Below are 22776 nucleotides of genomic sequence, written 5' to 3' on the forward strand. Positions count from 1 at the left end.
CACACAGATCCCAGTTTTGTCAGGGGAGAAGAGACAGATCATGTGTTCCTATTAAGTAGGAGCAACGATCTGTCTCCTCTTCTAGTCAGCCACATTCCCCCCACAGTTAGAACACATCTAGGGAACACAGTTAACCCCTTGATCGCCCCCTGGTGTTAACCCTTTCCCTGCTAGTGACATTTATAAAGAAATCCGTGGCTATTTTTAGTTCTGATCGCTGTATAAATGTCACTGGTCCCAAAAAAGTAGATCGCCACCATTACTAGTAAAAAAATTATAATAATAAAAATGCCATAAATCTTTCCCATAGTTTGCAAACGCTATAACTATACTCCCTGTGTTTGAGATTCTCAAACTATACTGGAAATGTAATCAACTTCTGTTATAGTTTTTTCCAGTATTTGATTATTTGTAAAGACTTTAGAGCGTAGTATGGGAAAAGCTTGGGACTTTAAATGAGGCGCACATAGACATGTGCCTCCATCCCTGTAGAATTGCAAAAAAGGAAAAGGTTTGGGACTTGAGGTGTGTACCCAGAGATCGATGCAGTGAACATAACCTATGCATGAATACATTGATCCATAAAACAAAAGTAGATGCACATTAAAGACAATTAATAATTTTTAACCATGTTGAAACAGGATCAAAGCGTTACATTGAATCAGTTTCTACAGCAATGATACAGCAAATATGCATAAGGGAATCAGAACAAAAACTTTTATGTACATAATGTTAAATATTAAAAACCAGGAGGATTGCAGCACAACATGCTTTACGCGTTTCGTCAACCATCACTTCCTCAGGAGCATAAATAACTCTAAATCTAAATAGTAAAAAAAATAGGAAATTTTGACTGTTAGCTCTTTTGGGAAAGGTTTGCTATGAATGGTTCTAATTATTCTGTTAAACTTTGCAATTTGTTAATGCAGAAAAAAAAGAAAATGTTGGGTTCCCTGTAATTAGAAAAGGGCTACGTTATGTGGCGATTGTAAATACAAACAAGGGGCCAGATCCACAAAGAACTTACGGCGGCATATCTATTGATACGCCGCGTAAGTTCTACGATGCGCCGTTGTATCTTTGTTTTGTATCCACAAAACAAGATACGACTGAATGTGGGCTAGATCCGACTGACGTACGTCTTAGTACTCCGTCGGATCTTAGGTGCATATTTACGCTGGCCGCTAGGTGGCGCTTCCGTTGATTTCCACGTAGAGTATGCAAATTAGCTAGATACGCCGATTCTCAAACGTACGTCCGCCCGGCGCATTTTTATACGTCGTTTACGTAAGGCTTTTTTCGGCGTAACGTTACCCCTGCCTCTATGAGGCGTACGCAATGTTAGGTATGGACGTCGGGACAGCATCAAATTTTCCGTCGTTTACGTTGTTTATGCGAATAGGGCTTTGCGTAAGTTACGTTCACGTCGAAAGCATTGACTATTTGCCACGTGATTTTGCGCATGCGCACTGGGATACGTCCATGGACGGCGTTCGTAAAAAAAACGTCAATTATGTGGGGTCATACCAGATTACCATACAACACGCCCACTCCAAGCCTACTTTGAATTACGCGGGCTTACGCCGGCAGATTTACGTTACGCCGGCCCGCATATGGGAGCAAGTTCTTTGTGGATACCCTAGGAGCCACTCTGATTTACGGCGGCGTAGCGCATATGAGATGCGCTACGCCCGCCTAAATATACGCCCGTTTTTGTGAATCTGGCCCAATGTTGGCAGAATTCTTTTTTTTTTTTTTTTATGTTGCTGGCATAGCCAGAATTCATTGATAGTGCCCTAGATAGAACATTACTGTATGTTTTCATACAATATGAGATTACTTAGTGATAGATGAAGTTGTGTTAGCAATAGCCACCACCATACTGTATGAACCCATCTGTTTATTTTTTACATTTCCCCTCCAACGTGATGTTTCCTAAAGCACTGACTCATTACCCGCATTATTATCTCTGCAATCAGCAACCTGGAATAGGGGCCTCCACATGATACACTATGCAGAGAGTTAGGCTTGACATGATGATACACTGCAACGAACCATCTCCAGATAGCATCATGCATAGCAAGCCTCCCTCACATAGCCAAGAGCGCAGCTTCTCTGCATTCTGCAAAATGTGCATAAACCGACTTCACCCAGACAAAATATTGCTCTGTTGTTCATATTACAGTAACCAGCTAAAGAGGGAAACCCTTTCTGTACCCTCACTGTCATTATGTGTCAGTCTGACTGATGTGGCATCTAATAGGAGCCATGGAAGCTGACAGTTTAATGATACTTTGTTACAGCTCATTAACTAATAATTCATCCTCTAACAGTAATTGCTCAGTGATACTTTCTGCTTAAACAGGATTTACAAATGATGTTTCTTTTCTGGTCCTTGTGTGCAGAACTGAATAGCTGTTTTCAACAAAGATATTTCTAAGTAGCATGTGCTCCTGTGACCCCCCGGGCAGGGGATTACCACCATATGTACACTGTACGGCCTTCGTGTGGTCATGTGCATGAAGCCTTATAAGGTATGATTCATTTTGTTCCAACTGGAGAAAATAACATTTCTTACGGGTCTCCAAACTTTCTAAACAATGGGGCAGTTTACTGTTCTTCAGACTTTAAGGGGGCCGGACTGTGGCCATTGGGAGTAACGTCAGCAGGAAAAAAAGTCCCTTCTTTGGTGTCAGTGGGAGGGATTGTGCCCCATTGTTGGTGTTTTGGGAGAATTCATGCCCCATCATTGGTGTCATTAGGAGGGATTGTGCCCCATTGTTGCTGTCATTGGGGAGAATTGTTCCCTCTTCACTAGAGTTAGTGGGAAGGAAATGATGCCCCATTGTTGGTATCAGTGGATGAAAGGGCTGCATAAAAGCAAGTGAAGGGCCGCATCGGGCCGCAGTTTGGAGACCACTGCCCTAAACCAATCAGATATTCCCCAGATCAACAATCTCTGGTGGTATTACTAAAATGTTAATAGCCAGTTATTTTCTGTGCATTTAGGAATACATCCAACTTCTTTTTTTATAACAGCTGAACTGGCTAGAACTAGTATCTTAGGTAGCCTACTTCATAGCTATTTTCACAGCTCTTACTGCAAATAAGCCTTTCAGTATGCTGAAGTTAAGCCTTTTTTCCCCCTTGTCCTTTGCAATGACCCTAAATTGATTGTAAAGGCAGAAGGTTTATTACCTTATCCCCCCCCCCCCCCCAATACATACTTAAGCCTGATCGCGATCCAGTGATGTGCAAGAGAGCCGAGGATGTTTCGGCTCTCTCCCTCCTCATTAGCTTAGATACAGCAGCGGGAGCCATTGACTACTGCTGCTGTCAAAAACAATCAAGCAAAAAGGGGACAGGGGCGGGACCAAGCGCAGCTCTGTGTATCTTAGAGACACACAGAGTGGGGCTTGGGAGCGTACATGCACAAGTGCCCCCATAGCAGGCAGATTTCTATTGGGGCACTGGTCAAAGGACAGGGAGCCAGTAGCACCAGCGGGGGACCCCGAGAAGAGGAGGATCAGGGCTTCTCTGTGCAAAATCACTGTCACTGTATGACCTGTTTATTATTTTAATGAAACAACAAAACAAAGCTTTACAACCACTTTAAAATGAACAGCTTTGCACTATATGGACCACTTAAGTATTCAGCACATGGTGATCATTTCCCCCCTTAAATGCCACCTTCAGTTCAGCTAATATTTCCTCATAGCTGAGGTCCTCCATGACTCCATCAGTTTCATTGCCCTGACATATTTAACCAATTGCAGACCAGCCACCATCATTATACTGCGGCAGGTCGGCTCATTCCCGCAAATCGCCGTAGGTATACATCGACTATTTTAGAGCCAAAGCAGGTGTGTGGTGCATGGCCGGGGACCCGATGCACGGTTCCGCCGGCCACCCGCGATCGCCGGAAAGAGAGCCAGAACGAGCATCTGTCAATGTAAACATTCTGACAGGGGAGGAGAGAGATCTGCTGTTACTAGTGATTAGGAACAGCGATCTCTCTCCTCCAGTCAGTTCCATCCCCCCACAGTTAGAAACACCTCTCAGGGAACACATTTAACCCCTTAATCACTCTCTAGTGTTAACCCCTTCCCTGCTAGTGCCGTTGCTGGCAATAGGTGGCGATTTGACATGTCAAATCGCATGTCAAAATGGCCCAATGGGAACGTGGGCTTAAGGTTACATAGGTACCCTTAGGCCTCATGTACATCTGAGCATTTTATAGCTGATTTTAAAAATCAGACCCAGAATTCATATTTTGCTACTGAATTGTATATTACAGATAATTAGCTGTAACTTACTTTTTTTGAATGGTTAGCTACTTGTTTTGTTTTTTATTACGGAATGAACCAGATATATTTCAGTCTGTAATGTTTTAGCCCGTTGTTGCTTCTACTTTTTTGTTGTGGTGAACTCATTTGGTCATATGTTTGGCTAATATTCTGCATTCTTCCTTTGTTATGTCAAATAGTTGCTGGCTATTCATACAGACATAATCAGAGGCAGTGGCAGAGAATACCATGTGCCAAAGGGCAAAAACATTACTTTTAATTATAGTCTCAGAGATATTATTTACAGTGTTCTCTCTATTTTAAAAAATGAATTTCTCCGAATTGCCTCCAAAAGAGGATCCGGACTCTTTTATGTGGAGCCGACCGCCCAATATACAAGGGTTCTCAGCCCCCGTGGAACAAATGAGGACGGAAAGGGCATGTTGCTTCACTCACGCACAGAAGTGCCCACTTACAGTACTGAATCTATTCAAGAGAGAATAAAGCATTCATGAGCCGTTCCATTTCTGTATGAAAACATTTCCTGTGGCATTTTAATCTATCATTGTAAACATCTCAGCCTCTTCTGCTGCCAAACACGTCAACTGCCTTCTATTTGGGAACAGAAGCTGCCGTACACATTATGTCATCCTCATGCAGCAACACAAATGTCAGTCTTATCAATTAGAACAGTGAAATAACCTTCTTTTTTCCACAGATCCTTTGTATTTTCTCATATAAACAGTTCCGACATCAAGTCACACCCAGCGCATGATAAAGTTTTGAACATGATAACTAGAAAGACTGTTTAGATTAAAGATTGCGCATGAGCGGTTACATAACAGTGATTCTTTGTAGCTGAAGGATTGCATAAGAATAGTCAGGCTGGAAACAGAAGTTTGGAGGAATTCAGGGCTGAGGTTGCAAAGGATTTTGTCCATCTTGGCAGAAGGTGATCACAGTTAATGCCCAAGTCTGATAGAAACTGTAAGGCCTCGTACACACGACCAAGTTTCTCGGCAAAAACCAGCAAGAAGCTTGCTGGGAGATATTTTTTTGCAGAGGAAACCGGTCGTGTGTACATTTTCGTCAAGGAAACTGTCTAGAAACTCGACGAGCCAAAAAGAGAGCAAGTTCTCTATTTCCTCGATGGGAGTCTGATTTGGCTCATCGAGATCCTCGACGGGCTGGTTATCAACAAGAAACTCGGACGTCTGTATGCTAAGAAACCCGCGCTTGCTCAGATTAAAGTATGAGACGGGAGTAAAAGTAGCATTTGTAATGGAGATAACACATGTTTAAAGCTGTAACAGACTGAAAAGTGCAAATGTCTCTTACCAAACTTTTATTTAACACGCAAACACATGAGATTAGCAAAAGCAGCCCCAAGAGTTTAGCCAGTGGAATCGAACTTCCCCTACCGTTGTATGTGTTGTATGTCACCGCGTTTGAGAACGAGGAGATTTTGGCTTGACTGTGTGTACGCAAAGCAAGCTTGTCGAGTTCCTCGACAAGCCTAACAAGGAACTCGACGAGGAACTCCATGTGTTTCGCCCGTCAAGTTTCTCGGTCGTGTGTACGAGGCCTCAGACACCAGGTGCCATCCACCCATATCATGAGGGGGACAGAGAGCACAATAGTCTGAAAGCCTCATACACATCAGTGTAAATCTAAGTGAGAATCACTTTTGTCTTGAAGAGTTGTAGCATATTGAGTGCAGCATAAGACTAAAGCCTAACTTCATCCTGTATACATCTGCCCTCCAAAAATACAATTCCTGCCGCTACACTGCCGATTTCTTCACTCTCATTATCACCCTCTCATCTAGATCTCGTCAACTCTCTACTCCACTGACTCCACTGAAAATGTGTTTATCAAAACATTCTTTCTTGCCTTCATATCGTTAACTAATTTCATTCTAAACCCCTAAAATGTTGTCTAGACCTGCTATTTAGATGGAATCTCAAACACATTAAAAAGGTTTCATTACAATATACAAGTATATCATTTTTCGCAAATGAAACTCACATTTATGGTTAAAAAATTTTTTTTTCCAGTTTCATCCCACTCCAACAAATTTTCTTGTCGAAAACAAACATAGATTTGACCCCATTAATAATTTAAAAATCTAACTAATGTTCTGAAAAATAAATTTGTTGAATGAAGTGGTACATGGCCAACCTTTTGACTGACAATCTACTGGGCAGTGAGTGAGACAGTCCAGGACAATGTCTACAGGACACTCACTGCCCAGTAGATTGTCAGTCAAAAAGTTGGCCGTGTACCACTCATTTGTTCAACAAATTTATTTTTCAGAACATTAGTTAGATTTTCAAATTATTAGTGGTGTCAAATCTATGTTTGTTTTCGACAAGAAAATTTGTTAGAGTGGGATGAAACTCTGGAAAAAATTACATTTTAACCATAAATGTGATTTTCATTTGCGAAAAATGATATACTCGTATATTGTAATTAAACCTGTTTAATGTGTCTGAGATTCCATCTAAATAGCAGGTCTAGACAAAATTTGAGGGGTTTAGAATGAAATTAGTTAACGATATGAAGGCAAGAAAGAATGTTTTGATGAACACATTTTGTATGAATGGGTGTGGTCAGCTTAAGTTTGAAACAATTCATGATGAGATCTCCACAGCTCAGATATCCCATCCATCTACCATGTCTTGCCAGCCAACACATTCAGTACTCACCTCTTTCGACCTTGTTATTGCAGAATAGGCTTGGAAATCGTTTTTTTTTTTATGCCCAGCATACCACCTGCCCCCTAGACCCTATTCCCTCACTACTACAGTCACCCTTGTGCTCTATTCTGCACTCTCTAACTCAAATCTTCAATATCTCCCTCTCTACCAGCATCTACTCCAACATGCACTGGTCACCCCATACTTAAAAAGCTTCTGGACCTCATCAGTGTGAACAACCTAAGACTTATTTTCTTGTCCATGTTTACGCCCAAACTTCTAGAACACCTTCAGCTGTCTTAGCTACCACAACCTTCTTGACCTCTTTCAGCCCGGCTTTTGCCCACAACACTCCACAGAAACTGCCCTCCTAATACTCTCAACAACTTACTGTCTGTTAACACCAATACTCTGTGCTCTTACTCTTAAATCTTTCTGCTGCCTTTAATACAAATGTCCTCCTCAAGAAACTACCCTCCCTTGGCCTTCAAGACGCTACCTTCTCCTCTGCTCTTCCTTTTTTTCTGTAGGGGTCCTCAAAGGTTCCATCCTCTGAACCCTTCTATTCTCTGCCTTCATCTCCTCCCTGGGTCAGCTAAAAGCCTCCCATGGCTTCCATTACAATCTCTATGCCGAGGACATCCAAATCTATCTCTCTACTCTAATCCAAAGCTAAAAAAAAATGTTTATCTAAAACTACTATAACATAGACCTCAACTTTCTTTGCAATTTGTTTCCACCTATTTTGTCTGTATCACCAACTTTGCCCTGATATCAACGCTGCCAAATAAAACATGGCAAATTTGATGTAAAAGGCCAGATTTGTATTTAACCACTACTCCACCGCCCGCCGTCATATGACGGTGGGACGATGAGCCTATTGTTCTGGGTGGACGTCATATGACGTTGCGCCATCCAGAGCCACTAGGGGTGGGCGCCCGCCGCCGTGTCACTGGGAACCTGATGCGGACTGTGGATCTGTGTGTGTAAACACACAGATCCACGTCCTGTCAGGGAGAGGAGACCGATGGTGTTTCCCTTGTACATAGGGACACCGATCGGTCACCTCCCCCAGTCAGTCCCCTCCCCCCACAGTAAGGATCACTCCCTATGGAACACATTAACCCATTGATTGCCCCCTAGTGTTAAACCCTTCCCTGCCAGTCACATTTACACAGTAATCAGTGCATATTTATTGCACTGTTCGCTGTATAAATGTGAATGGTCCCAAAATAGTGTCAAAAGTGTCCGATGTGTCTGCCATAATATCACAGTCATGATAAAAATCGCAGATCTCCGCCATTACTAGTAAAACAAATAAAAATGCTATAAATCTATCCCCTATTTTGTAGCCTCTATAACTTTTGCGCAAACCAATCAATATACGCTTATTGTGATTTTTTTACCAAAAATACGTAGAAGAATACGTATCGACCTAAACTGAGGAAAAAAATAGTTTTTTTTATAGATTTTTGTGGGATATTTATTATAGCAAAAAGTAAAAAATATAGTTTTTCTTTCGAAATTGTCGCTTATCTTTTGTTTAATAGCGCAAAAAAATAAAAACTGCAGAGGTGATCAAATACCACCAAAAGAAAGCTCTATTTGTGGGGAAAAAGGGACGTCAATTTTGTTTGGGAGCCACGTCACACGACCGCGCAAATGTCATTCAAAGTGCGACAGCGCTGAAACCTAAAAATTGTTCTGGGCAGGAAGGGGGTGAAAATGCCCTGTATTGAAGTGGTTAAGAAAACTCAAGAGGGTTCAGGGACACAGTATATAGACATTACTAGGAAATTACGCACAAAAGCAATGAAATTTGGATAGATTTATGATTACAGGACAGATCTTTGTTGTCTGTTCTGCAAATCTAGAAAATAAATCATTTGCTACAATAAGTCAGCAATGTGGGTTTGTATAACACATATGTAGACAGTGGACCTATTTGTGGTCTTAATGACGTAGATCCTAGTTTTGTATTTCGTAAGTCCTTTAAACAAAGTCTGTGAAGTGTACAAAACAGATCAGGTTCAGGATGTGATCACTACTTTCACACTGTACTCTACAGTCAGCCTACTGTAAAGGATCCTTAAATGGAACATAGTAAAAATCATGGATCATAATTAGAAACGTCCAATGCAGTATGGAGTCATCAGCTTTTTTCACTTTTTTGATGACATATGTATGATTATGAACTACAATAATTGATGAACAATTAACCTTAGGGCTCATTCACACTATATGTGTTGGATATAGAGATGTGCACAACAAAAAAATGTGTTTCGTTTCAGATTCATTCGTTAAAGAGAAGTTGCGCCCCCCCCCCCCCCCCCACACACACACACACAAATTAAAAGTTAGCAGCTACAAATACTGTATCTGCTGACTTTTACTATTAGGGCACTTACCTGTCCCGGCATCCAGCAGGATCGGCTTTTAGGTGCTGCCACCGCCATCTTGGTTAAGGGAAACCGGCAGTGAAGTCAAGTGGAGATATGCTTTAAGTTAATCATTTCATTACGTCATATCAGTTATGTTAAAATTATTTGTTTTCTAAATTTGTTTTGTATATTTGGATTCATTCATTATGTGGTTTGAAGAAAACACAGCAAGGAGCTGCGGTGGCTCAACGCGATTGGCACTGCGCTGACAAGCCATTCACCTCTGCAGCTAGGGGTTCAGATCCCGGTCTCGGCTACATATGAATTGAGTTTGGTGGTCTCAGCCCGGCTCCCGGTGGGTGTGCTATGCGAGGTAAGCCTGCGCTTATTACGCCCACCCCCCTCTCACAAAAACCACCACACTTACACACACTCGAAATTGGGTTAACATGCACGCACTTTGACCACGCGGTCTCTAAAAAAAGGCGAAGGACTAACGGGGCTGGTTGAGCGGGCTAGATCCTCTCACTCCCTTATAGGGAGTCCCTCTGCCCCGTTGGGCTTCAAAGCGGAGCAGGTAGGGTGGGCTGTGTGGGAGGACTCCCTCACACACCTGACATTGCCACCCGGGGCATGGAGAGATGTGGCAGATTGTCTCTGGGGGAGGCCTGCCTACTCCCAACTCCTGCAGTCCGGCTCCTCTCTCGAGTACACGCACAAAATACACTTAAAGAAAAAAAGAAAACACAGCAAAATAGCTGGTTGTTAAGCAGTGGGTGTCCACCGTGTCTTTAACATCTATGCAGGGTTCCCTAATTGCCTCTTCCCTGGCATGTGGACTGGTTCCCCAAAGTGCCCTGAAACAGTTGCTGCTGTCTCTCCAGTGTGAAAGCCCCAAGGGCTTTCACACTGGATCGGTGCGCCAGCAGGACGGTAAAAAAAAGTCCTGCTAGCAGCATCTTTGGAGCAGTGTGCATACCACTCCTCCACCACTCCTGAAATCAATGAGCACCACGGCTATACCGCCGGCAAAGCGCCTCTGCAGAGGTGCTTTGCAGAGGTTTTAACCCTTTCTCGGCCGCTAGCGGGGAGTAAAAGCGACCCACTACCGGCTGAATTTGACGGTAAAACGCTGCTAAAAATAGCGGCGCTTTACCACCAAGGCACCCACCGCCCAAGTGTGAAAGGGGCCTTATAGAAAAGGCTTCATGTGACCAGTGACACAGATGGAGGAAGCCTGTCGAGACAGGTATATGGCAAGTATTACACCTTAAAGTGTTACTAAACCCAGGACCCTGCATTCACTATATCTGGTCCTCCAACAGTACAAAGGACATGGAAATCAATTATTTTAGTCGATAAAAACGACTCAATATGTTTTCTCATCAGCAGTATACATATAGCTTCTTGTGACGTCTATGAATGTCTGGTTAAAGCCATTCTACTCTGACTGTCCTATGAGTCTAAAGCAGTGTTTCTCAACTTCAGTCCTCGGGGCGCACCAACAGGTCATGTTTTCAGGATTTCCCTCAGATCAAACTGCTGTGGTAATTACTAAGGCAGTGAAACTGATAAAATCACCTGTGCACAATAATGGAAAGCCTGAAAACATGACCTGTTGGTGCGCCCCGAGGACTGGAGTTGAGAAACACTGGTCTAAAGGACCCCTGACCCTCTGTCTGGACAGTGCTGATTGGCCCTGTGCTAAGCACATGTACTCTCCAAAAAAAAAAAAAAAAGCAATATACAGCAAACTGAGCATGTGACCCCCAAAGGCTCGGTACTACCAGGAGATGGATTGGGGACAGTGGAAGATGGGGAGAATCAGACAGCCTTTTTACAGAATGCAGATCATTAACCGTTAGGTTCCACAGTGAGTATAAGATGCATGCTTTACTGCATATACAGACTGATTTTACTTTTGTGGGTTTAGTAACACTTTAAGAGCCCTTTCACACTAGGGCGGTGGGGGTGTCAGCAGTAAGGCCCCACTATTTTTAGCGGCGATTTACCATTGTTTTCGCGCTGCTATTCGCACTGCTCCAGTGTGAAAGCCACAGGGCGCTTTGCAGGCGCTATTTTTAGCGTTATAGCCTGCAAAGTAAAAGGGGTCTAAATCGTCATCTCCTGGAGTTCAAAAGCATTTAACACTCGCAGTGTTGGGAATGTCCCACTGTAAGGGTAGTTTTTTTGGGGTTTTACATTTTCAGTAACAATTTGTGAACTGCAAAAATGTAGAGCACCGAGGTCAAGAGCTAGACCTATGACAGGGATAGAGAGATGGGCCAGTGGTGTCTTGTGCCCCGTACACGCATTCCGAAAATCGGACAACAGATCATCCGTTTTTGTTTTTTTTGCATGCTATTCGTATATCGAACCTGAAGAGTTGACTAACATTACGAAAATTCTCGTACGACAAAATCAAAAAATCAAAAGTGATGTCATGTGTTGTAGTGTATTTGTATTGTATTTTCAGAAAACGACTGTACTGATTAAACAATAGTCATACGATCTGGTATCATACGAGAATTTTTTTTGTGTTTGTCCAATAATATTGGATGAACTGTCGCAGGGCTCGACAAAATCCGGGCGCCCGGTCGCAATTGCGACAGAAATTGTGACCTGGCGCCCGGGGAAGCTTAAACCTGCAGAAGGCCGCAAAGCCATGGCCTCAATTACCGATCATGCGGCGGGGGAGGTGGGGGCGCACAGAGACACAGCACCAGGTGAGAATTACGCTACAATTTTTTTTTACCTTCATGCAGACATCGTATCCACTCATTTTGCCTTTGTGATCATTGTTAGCCCATGTATGTCCACCATTATAAACAACACTTAAAATCTGTGAACTCTTATGAACTTCCATATGTTTCAGGTTAAAAACAGTTTATTGCCTTTTTACATACTGTATGTTGTATGTTTTATATTTTAACAGGTACATGTTTACCCGCTTATTGCTCAGCCCTGAAGAATATCTTGGCCCCATATATAAATATAACATTAATAATGATTAAAGAGTCAGTCCCCCACCATCAGGAGAGAGACAACATGACCAATACAATCATTGCTAAATTAGGGGGAGGGGATAGTGGGGTGTATGGTATATAGGGGGATAGTGGGGTGTATGGTATATAGGGGGGATAGTGGGGTGTATGGTATATAGGGGGATAGTGGGGTGTATGGTATATAGGGGGGATAGTGGGGTGTATGGTATATATGGGGGAGATAGTGGGGCGTATGGTATATAGGGGGATAGTGGGGTGTATGGTATATAGGGGGGATAGTGGGGTGTATGGTATATATGGGGGAGATAGTGGGGCGTATGGTATATAGGGGGGATAGTGGGGTGTATGGTATATAATCTATATCTCCTCTAATTAGAACCCCCAAACATTATATATATTTTTTATTCTAACACCCTAGAGAATAAAATGGCGGTAATTGCAATACTATCTGTCACACTGTATTTGCGCAGCGGTCTAACAAGCACACTTTTTTGGGGAAAAAATACTCTTTCTTTAATTAAAAAATAAGACAACAGTAAAGTTAGCCCAATTTATTTTTTATATTGTGAAAGATAATGTTACGCTGAGTAAATTGATGCCCAACATGTCACGCTTCAAAATTGCGTCCGCTCGTGGAATGGCGACAAACTTTTACCCTTTAAAATCTCCAAAGGCGACGTTTAAAATAATTCTACAGGTTGCATGTTTTGAGTTACAGAGGAGGTCTAGGGCTAGAATTATTGCTCTCGCTCTAACGATCGCGGCGATACCTCACATGTGTGGTTTGAATACCGTTTACATATGTGGGCGCTACTCACGAATGCGTTCGCTTCTGCGCACGAGCTTGGCGGGACGTGGCGCGTTTTCTGGCTCCTAACTTTTTTAGCTGGCTCCTAGATTGCAAGCAAAGTTGTCAAACCCTGAACTGTCGTGATCAGCTCTTGAAAGCTCTGTACTAACGATACGATTATCGTATGATCGCGCCGAAAGCGGCATTTCTTGTCCGATTTTCAGACCGTGTGTACGGGACATAAGGAGCAAAGCAGCTCTCTTCACTGCTTTCGATAACATTTCTTGGTGTAACATCTGTCTGATGTTGCCTGGCCTCCTAATTCTCAGCATCCAACAAGTTTGCGCAATGATTAAGGTCATAGAACTGTAACCTTTATTCCAGTATGCACTTTTTTTAACATCTGGAATATTTTGCTGTCACTAAATTAATATTGCTTGACAAGCATATGTTATATTATGTTTTTCTTTGTTAGATAATACATCCATGAAACAACACTGATGCTTGATTCATATATGTTTCTTACTGGGAGGTAGATTCATTGAAGTCTCCCAAAGCAGAGCTTCCTATTGAAGACAGTCTAATAAAAACATCCTGTATAATGTCGCTGGAAGACCCACGTATTTATAGAATTTGAGATAAATAAGATTTGATGAATAGTACACCTCTGAAACATTGATTTGTTATGTTGTCCGGTTCTGTAGACTGGCAGCTCTGATGTATTATCCTGGATAGGTGGAGAAGAAACTTCCTTTTCCCCCCCATCCAAAATGATATGTTACAGGCAGCCTCATTTATCACCATGGCTGACGTTTCATAACACGGGTGACAGGAGCAATAGCAATGGAGAAGCAATGGTAAACCAAGGTGGCTGGAGAATAGATAGCGCAAGTCCATATTTATAAATATCACTGACAGTTTATGAATTTGGCAATAGCGGTGAATCATGGATCTTATGCGTATTTTACCCATATGCGCTAAATTCTGTTGTTCTTGAAGAGATGAATGATGTGTCACATTATAATAAATTAAAACAAAATTCACTTTTCTGGTGGTATGGCACTTAAATATCAGATTTAAAAAAGTCCTGCCGCCAGTCTCGGTAGCTTAACCGAAACATGTGATAGATTGAGGCAGTTCTTAAAGCGGTTGTAAACCGCTGGTTGTTTTTTTTTTTTTTTTTTTGGACCTGCAAGGTAAAGACATGATGTAAAATGTACCTAAAAAACGCAGCCCTCAAGCTGTTTGACCGGCCGTGATTACGTCACTCCGACTTCAAGACGCCCCAAGTTGCCCCAAGTCGCGCGGTCGAGAAAATGAATGGAAGCGAATGGGAGCCGTCTTAATGTACACTACTGAAGTCGCTCCGACTTCAGAAAAGACTCCTGTACTACTTCAATCCGACTTCTAGGCGACCTGTACCCATTGATTTCAATGGAAGTCGCCTCCAAGTCGGATCCCCGTTCACAGTGAGGCAACTTTACAGGGAGTTGTCCCAGTGTGAACCTGTTCAAAGGCAAGCTCCTCCCTCCCACAGGGAAACTCTACGCCAAATTTTAAATAAAAAACTGGCATGGATTCCCCTCTGGGAGCATACCAGACCCTTAGGTCTGGTATGGATTTCAAGGGGAACCCCCTACACCGAAAAAATGGCGTGGGGGTTCCACCCAAATCCATACCAGACCCTTACCTGAGCACGCAGCCCGGCCGGTCAGGAAAAGGGGTGGGGACGGGCAAGCGCCTCCCCCCCTCCTGAGCCATACCAGGCGACATGCCCTCAACATGGGGGGGTGCTTTGGGGCGCCCTGTGGCCCCCCACCCCAAAGCACCTCTTCCCCATGTTGATGGGGGACAAGGGCCTCTTCCTGAAAACCCTGACCGTTGGTTGTCGGGGTCTGCGGGCTTATCGGAATCTGGGAGCCCCCTTTAATAAGGGGGCCCCAGATCTTGGCCCCCCACCCTATGTGAATGAGTATGGGGTACATCATACCCCTACCCATTCACCTGGTGGTAGAAAAATGTCAATAAAAAAAATACTACACAGGTTTTTAAAGTAGTTTATTAGGCAGTTCCGGGGGTTTTTTGACTTCGGGGGTTTTCGACTTCGGGGGTCTTCTGCCGGGCACCACCGCTGTCTTCTTTCACAGCATTACTGGTTGTGAGACGCTTGTCTGCTGTGAAGCCAGCAATGTTCTTGACAGTCAGTGACAGGATGGGAGGGGAGGGAGTAGTGGCAGCAAACATGCCGTCCTGCTGTGCAGTAATGTGTGTTAAAGTCAAAGCACTTGTAAATGAGCCTTTAGAGGGTTGAGGGGGAGGCAGGCTCGCCTGCGACTTTCCTGACAAAATTTGCTCATCAGTGTACCTTGGGATTTGGAGCTCACAGAACACTCAGGATACTATACCGTGGAAAATTCCACTACAGTAGGGTAGCTGCTTTTGAATATAAGGCCATTTTAGCATCATCGGATACTAAAGAGGAAATATGTAAGCTGCAATTGCTCGCCATTTTAAAAATGCTTGCTGCCTAGCTGTCATGTCATTTGGCTTCAGTATTTTCTGAATCACTGCAACATATATGCATATCGGATGCTCTGACTTTACTCTGACGTTCTAACCAGCATGCTCGCTTCTGGTCAACAGCTTCCATGTTTCTGTAATTACGGGTTCTCCATAAAATAGCAGATCAACTTTAAATTAACCTTTTCCCCACCGCGCCATAGCGATTTTACTGCTACAGCGCGGTTGAGTTATTCCGGGACGACGTCCCTGGGACGTCCTCCCAGAATGCTTCACTCGCGCGCCCCCTGGGGCGCGCTCCCGGAATCATCTGTGAGCGCCGGGTCTAGAAGACCCGGCGCTTCACAGATCGTGGTAAATCGCCGCTGATAGCGGCGGTTTACCACGTGATCGCTCCGTCAAATGACGGAGCGATCACTTGTAAACAAACCGGCGTCATGTAATGACGCCGGTTCCTCCCTCTCCTCTCTGTACCGATCGGTACAGTGTGAGAGGAGGGGGGGAGCGGGTGTCAGCAGCAGCAGCTGCTGTGGGCTGGATCTGTGACTATTGCAGTCACAGATCCAGCCATCCTTCCCTGCGCAATACTCTGCAATATCACCCCTACTATGTGCAATACCCCCCCACACTCTGTAATACCCCCCACACTCTGCAATACCCCCCCACACTCTGCAATACCCCCCACACTCTGCAATTCCCCCCCTACACTCTGCAATACCCCCAAACACTCTGCAATACCCCCCCCCCACACTCTGCAATACCCCCCTACACTCTGCAATACCCCCCTACACTCTGCAATCCCCCCCCACACTCTGCAATACCCCCCACACTCTGCAATACCCCCCCACACTCTGCAATACCCCCCCACACTCTGCAATACCCCCACACTCTGCAATACCCCCCCACACTCTGCAATACCCCCCACACTCTGCAATTTTTACAAAATTTTCGGTCTTTTTTCTTTTATAGTGCAAAAAATAAAAACCGCAGAGGTGATCAAATACCACCAAAAGAAAGCTCTATTTGTGTGAAAAAAAGGACAACAATTTCAGACGGGTACAATGTTGTATGACTGAGTTATTGTCATTCAAATTGTGAGAGCACCGAAAGCTGAAAATTGGTCTGGTTAGGAAGGGGGTTTAAGTGCCCAGTGGTCAAGAGGTTAAAGAAAACTTTATATATGGACATCCCCAAAAAAATTGGATACTGGAAGCCAGTCGACCTTGAAAGTTCCTACATACCAGCGATGGACAGAAGTCCCCATGGAGGGGCCTAATCACAAACAGAGCCTGATACTTCCTCTTCTGCTCCCACACCTGCTTCTTCTCAGCACATATGAAGGCAATGTAGCCTGAACTACATTGTGTTTTCATCAACCAGCTGTATGCTGTGTAGCTTCCTTTTCTTAAATTTACTTGTATCCTATGATTATGTCCAAAACCAGGGAGTAAACAGACATCTTGCCCTTTGTCGGGTGCTCTCTGAACTTTGTTATCCCATCACCCAACTCATTTGTTATATGAATATGGTGCACTATGTTCCCGTTCTAAGCAATTGTATGTGGTGTGACATGAATTATGGTGTCAGCTGCCCCTTAAAACCTGGTTTAGATTGTACATTAATAATACCTGTGCATGTAAGGCTCAGCTGTGTCTGTTTATTGTAGTGTCTGGAGAGAAAAGTCCTGGTTTACATCCTAGTTTACAATAGAAAAAAAAAATCAAACCAATGCAGAATTACTCATTTTGTTGTAACTAAGTGCAGATTCACATTCTTGGCTGTCTAGACAGGCTCTGAAATGTGCAATGTCTATAAAGATCCAGATCCAAATATGCAACAGTGGATGCTTAGAAAAAGTTGTGGCAATTTTCAAATTGGGTGTTTACCATATTAACCAATAAGATTGCACCTCTTGTAATGCCCTCATAGAAAATGAAGGAAACATCTTTTTTTTTTTCTTTTTGGATAAGGTTTGAAAGTTAATGGGGTTGTAAACGTAATTTTTTTTCCCCCTAAATAGCTTCTTTTACCTTAGTGCAGTCCTCCTTCACTTACCTCATCCTTCCATTTTGCTTTTAAATGTCCTTATTTCTTCTGAGAAATCCTCACTTCCTGTTCTTCTGTCTGTAACTCCACACAGTAATGCAAGGCTTTCTTCCTGGTGTGGAGAAAGCCTCTTGAGGGGGCAAGCAGGAGTGTCAGGGAGCCCACTAACACACAGCTCCTTTCTCTATCTGCAAAGTAGAGAGTGTCCTGACCCTCCTGCTCGCCCCCTCAAGAGGCTTTCTCCACACCAGGAAGAAAGTGTCACATTACTGTGTTTAGTTACAGACAGAAGAACAGGAAGTGAGGATTTCTCAGAAGAAATAAGGACATTTAAAAGCAAAATGGAAGGAAGAGGTAAGTGAAGGAGGACTGCACTGAGGTAAAGGAAGCTATTTAGTGAATTTTTTTACCTATACAACCCCTTTAAAACCCCTGTAAGATGATTTTTTTCGCCATCTGTTTCCCATTGCAAAAAAAAAAGATGTGATTTTGCTTCACTTCCTGTTCCATAACCAGACAGGAAGGGAAATGAAATCCCTGCAAATGAAGGGAATTCCTTTGGGACACCCAGGTCACCAGAACTAGTGTCCTCATTGGAGGATTTGCAGGCTATTACTTTTTTGAGGACAGCCCAAAATTTGGGATTTTGTTTTACTTTCACTTTCAATGATAATGGTAAACATGACCAATAGAGAGGATAAATCTGTTTAACGAGGGCACAGACAGCAATAAACACTGCCAGGTGTTCTAACCCCTCTCCACTCTATCCAAAACGAAAGAAAACGTTTTGCATTTAGTTATATTTATATCTTGCCATAGATTACTTATTTTAAATGGTCAGTCGACTGAACGAAAAAAAAAAACCCACATAAAAACAGATTCCTCTATCTACACAAGGTGGACGAAGGAATCTCCCCTGCAGGGACATTGTATTCTTATACCCGGATCAGTGATTGCTGATCAAAGTAAAAAAATGTTGCAACCTTCCCGATTCAACAGAACTCAATCTAATGATAGGCTCCTGGTGAACAGGATGGCTACACATGAATCGAAACTCAGCTATGTCTGGATTAAGTTCATGTTTCAGATGCGTTTTGGAGGGTTTTGAATGGGATTTCTCAAGCTCTCCAACTCTCCAAATGCCTATTTTTGTTTATTGGAGTAGGGGGTAAGGAAAGAGCCATGCTGTGGGGCTTCACAAATGCATGCCAAATGCCTTAAGCCTAGTACACACGACCGAGGTACTCGACGGGCGAAACACATCGTTTTCCTCGGCGAGTTCCTTGTTAGGCTGTCGAGGAACTGGACAAGGCAAGTTTCTCCATTCCCGTGGAGGAAACATAAAACAGAACCTCAGCAATCTAGCGTTTAACTGTGTGAAGCCTCGTACACACGACCGAGAAACTCGACGGGCGAAACACATCGTTTTGCTCGTCGAGTTCCTTGTTAGGCTGTCGAGGATCTCGGTGAGCCAAATTTCCCCATTCCCGTCGAGGAAAAATAAGACATGCTCTCTTTTTGGCTCAACGGGATCCTCGACAGTTTCCTCGTCGAAAAATTTACACACGACCGGTTTCCTCTGCAAAAAAAAAATCCCAGCAAGTTTCTTGCTGGTTTTTGCCGGGACACTCGGTCGTGTGTACGAGGCCTGAGGAGCAATTGGAACATGGTTGTGGCATACTTTCCATGATAGGGCCAGTCCTTTCTCTACAGATGCTACAGTCTGATGCTTCCTCCACAGTCATTCAGATAGATGCACACACTAGGACTAATTAAGACACAAGTCGTTTAATAGAAGCTGCACCTCTAGCATGTTATTCTGGGGGTGCTTTAGATCTTGCATTTGCGATCTGTGACAGTTCTTCCATTTGGTGCCTGAGCCACAATAATTGCACATCACCACACACACACCTCCAACTTGATGCTTCTGTTCAGTGGCACAGATAGATGTGAGGGCTTTGCCCATCCACCAGGACTGGACAGATCGTGGCAGTATGCAGGTAACATATGGACAACTGAGAAATGGAACAAATGGACCCTACAATGCCATCAAAAAGACAAGAATTAAAGGTCAATTACTAGAGCCCAGTTTTCCTGGCCCCACTGGTCCCTTACCTTCACTTCAGGCACTGTCAGCAGAGTCGCTAGTCACTATCTCCCATTAGCCTCAAACATACTTTTAGTGGCCAGGGGGAAGTTCTGGAGTAGAGAGCACAGCCCATGTCTCCTTATTGCTCTGAACTCCTCTGTAGTGTTGTTCCCATAGTCATCTGACTGTGTGATCAGAGTAGAGACACTGATGTGACTACTACAAGTCATCTAAGCTACAGGCTGGCAAGAGGGAACTCCCAGCAACCTGAATTGTATTGAGTCTCCAGGCCAAATATGGAGAGTTCCCAGCCAACCTTATATTTTTCCTGGAAGCGTATAATTAACTAGAGTTAAATAAGATAGCCTCTTTAAAATGATAATAGTGCTGCTGAAATGTGATAATGGACCAGTTTGGAGAATATAATGGTTAACATGGTGCTGCTGGTAGATTATAATATTGCTGCTGTTGGATGATAATTGTGCTGTTATGGATGTTATCAGGGCTTTTTTTCAGAGGGAACTTGGTGGAACTCAGTTCCACCACCTCTGGCTCAGACCCTTGGGGGGGGGGGCACAATCACTTGTAAACACAGAAACCAGACTTCTGTGTTTACACGTGACAGCTCTGCACTCTGTGTGTAATGCAATCCTGGGGCCAGATCCACATAGAATTGGATAGGAGCAGCGTATCAGAGATATGCTACGCCGCCGTATCTTACCTGGCTTTAAGTCGAATTGAGGAAGATTTTGAGCCGTAAGTTACGGCGGCGTAGTGTATTTCTGGCGCCGGAAATTCAAATCGGCGGGTAGGGGGTGTGATTCATTTAAATGAAGCGCGTCCCAGCGCCGATTGAACTGCGCATGCTCCGTTTTGAAATTTCCCGCCGTGCTTTGCGTGAAATGACGTCGCAACGACGTCATTTTTTGAACTTAGACGTGACTTACGTCCATCCCTATTCACGGACGACTTACGCAAAAAGAAAAAAAATTCAAATTTCGACGCGGGAATGACAGCCATACTTTAACATGGCAAGTCTATCTATACGCCGCAAAATAGCAGCTTTAACTATACGCCGGAAAAAGCCGACTAGAGATGACGTAAGAGAATGCGACGGCCGCGCGTACGTTCGTGAATCGTCAGAAAAAAATCATTTGCATACCCGACGCGGAAAACGACGCAAACTCCACCCAGCGGACGCCGAAGTATTGCATCTGCGATCCGAAGGCGTACGAATCCGTATGCCTGTCGGATCGAACCCAGATGCCGTCGTATCTTGGTTTGAGGATTCAAACTAAAGATACGTCGCGGGTAATTTGAAAGTACGCCGGCGTATCAGTAGATACGCCGGCGTACTCTCTCTCTGGATCTGGTCCCTGGTATTTAATGGCCCTTTAAGACCCTCCTACTGTTCGTAAAATTTGACAGACCACACCTACTATTTGATGTGTGAAGAAATAATTCCGGCGGCTGCACTTCCAAATGACTAAGCGCTGATATATGCGCGAAACGCGTCTACCCTTTGTCCCCTGCTCCATCTGTCAACCACTTGTCATAAAGCTTTAATAAAGGGATTTTTGGAAGTGCAGCCGTCCGGAATTATTTCTTCACGTTACACAGCATGCGAGCTGGGCTGGCACCTGACTAGTGTGTGTGGGGATTAACCAGAGACTCACTCACCTGGAGCAGCTTTTCTTGTTTCATACTATTTGATGTGATTTGGAGGGTGTGTGTGGGTGGAGGGGTTTTGGGGGGTCGTGGTTGAGTTCCAGCACCTATTGTTTGAGAAAATAAGCCCTGGTTATAATGGTCCCCTGTGTGTCCACTGGAGAGACTTTCGCTCCCTGCATCCAGAACAGTTGTCATTACGTGATTATTACCATTACCCACCCTATCCAAAAGAGAGAAACAGTTTTGGCTGGAGTTCCATTTTCACTAATTCTGAAAGAATTACAAAAATAAAATAAAGAATAGACATTCGTCAAACATTCATCACTGTGAACTCTAAAGGTAAATACAAGAGTTACTTCATGCGTATTTTGTATTCACAGTGAGCACCTTTTATCATGGAAATTATGGTGAGTCATCTGTCTTACCCACAGTTTACGTACAGATGTGACCAAGGCGTATTTTCAATGGGTATTCTGGCATTAGAACACTTTCATAATGTTCCCTGGTGAAGTACTATTCTTGCAAACAAGTGATTGCAAAACAATATGCAGATATTTACCACCATAAAAATAGTACAAAACATAGGAGGAACTGTTATTTACAGAGAATTATAATGTTCGGGAAGTGTACATTTTAGGATATCATTGTACTGTTTATCAGAAATGCTACAAATGGCATTTTTGCTTGCTGTAACATATTTTTATCATTGTTTATATGGCTAAATCCAGGTTGATGCACAAGCCTTATAAAGTAAACAAAGGGCCAGATTCTTAGAGGAGATACGACGGCGTATCTCCAGATACGCCGTCGTATCTCTGCGTCCGGCCGGTCGTATCAATGCGCCTGATTCTTAGAATCAGTTACGCATAGATATCTATTAGATCCGACAGGCGTAAGTCTCTTACGCCGTCGGATCGTAACTGCATATTTACGCTGGCCGCTAGGGGCGTGTACGCTGATTTCCGCGTCGAAATATGTAAATCAGCTAGATACGCGAATTCACGAACGTATGCCCGGCCGACGCAGTAAAGTTGCTCCGTTTACGTTAGGCTTTTCCCGGCGTATAGTTACCCCTGCTATATGGTGGCGTAAGTGCGGCGTACCAATGTTAAGTATGGCCGTCGTTCCCGTGCCGAAATTTGAAAATTTTACATTGTTTGCGTAACTCGTCCGTGAATAGGGCTGGACGTAATTTACGTTCACGTCAAATCCAATACGTCCTTGTGGCATATTAGGAGCAATGCACACTGGGAGGTTTCCACGCATGCGCCGTTCGTGAAAAACGTCAA

At 43.7% G+C, this 22776-nt stretch overlaps 1 protein-coding gene across 4 annotated transcripts in view; it reads left to right on the top strand.

Moving 5' to 3' along the window:
- Window positions 1-22776, top strand: part of STARD13 (StAR related lipid transfer domain containing 13) — a 452811-nt gene that overhangs the window by 317683 nt on the left and 112352 nt on the right. The gene's annotated exons all lie outside the window — the stretch shown is intronic.

Source organism: Rana temporaria, chromosome 2 (assembly GCF_905171775.1).
Source record: "Rana temporaria chromosome 2, aRanTem1.1, whole genome shotgun sequence".
Classification (NCBI taxonomy): Eukaryota; Metazoa; Chordata; class Amphibia; order Anura; family Ranidae; genus Rana; species Rana temporaria.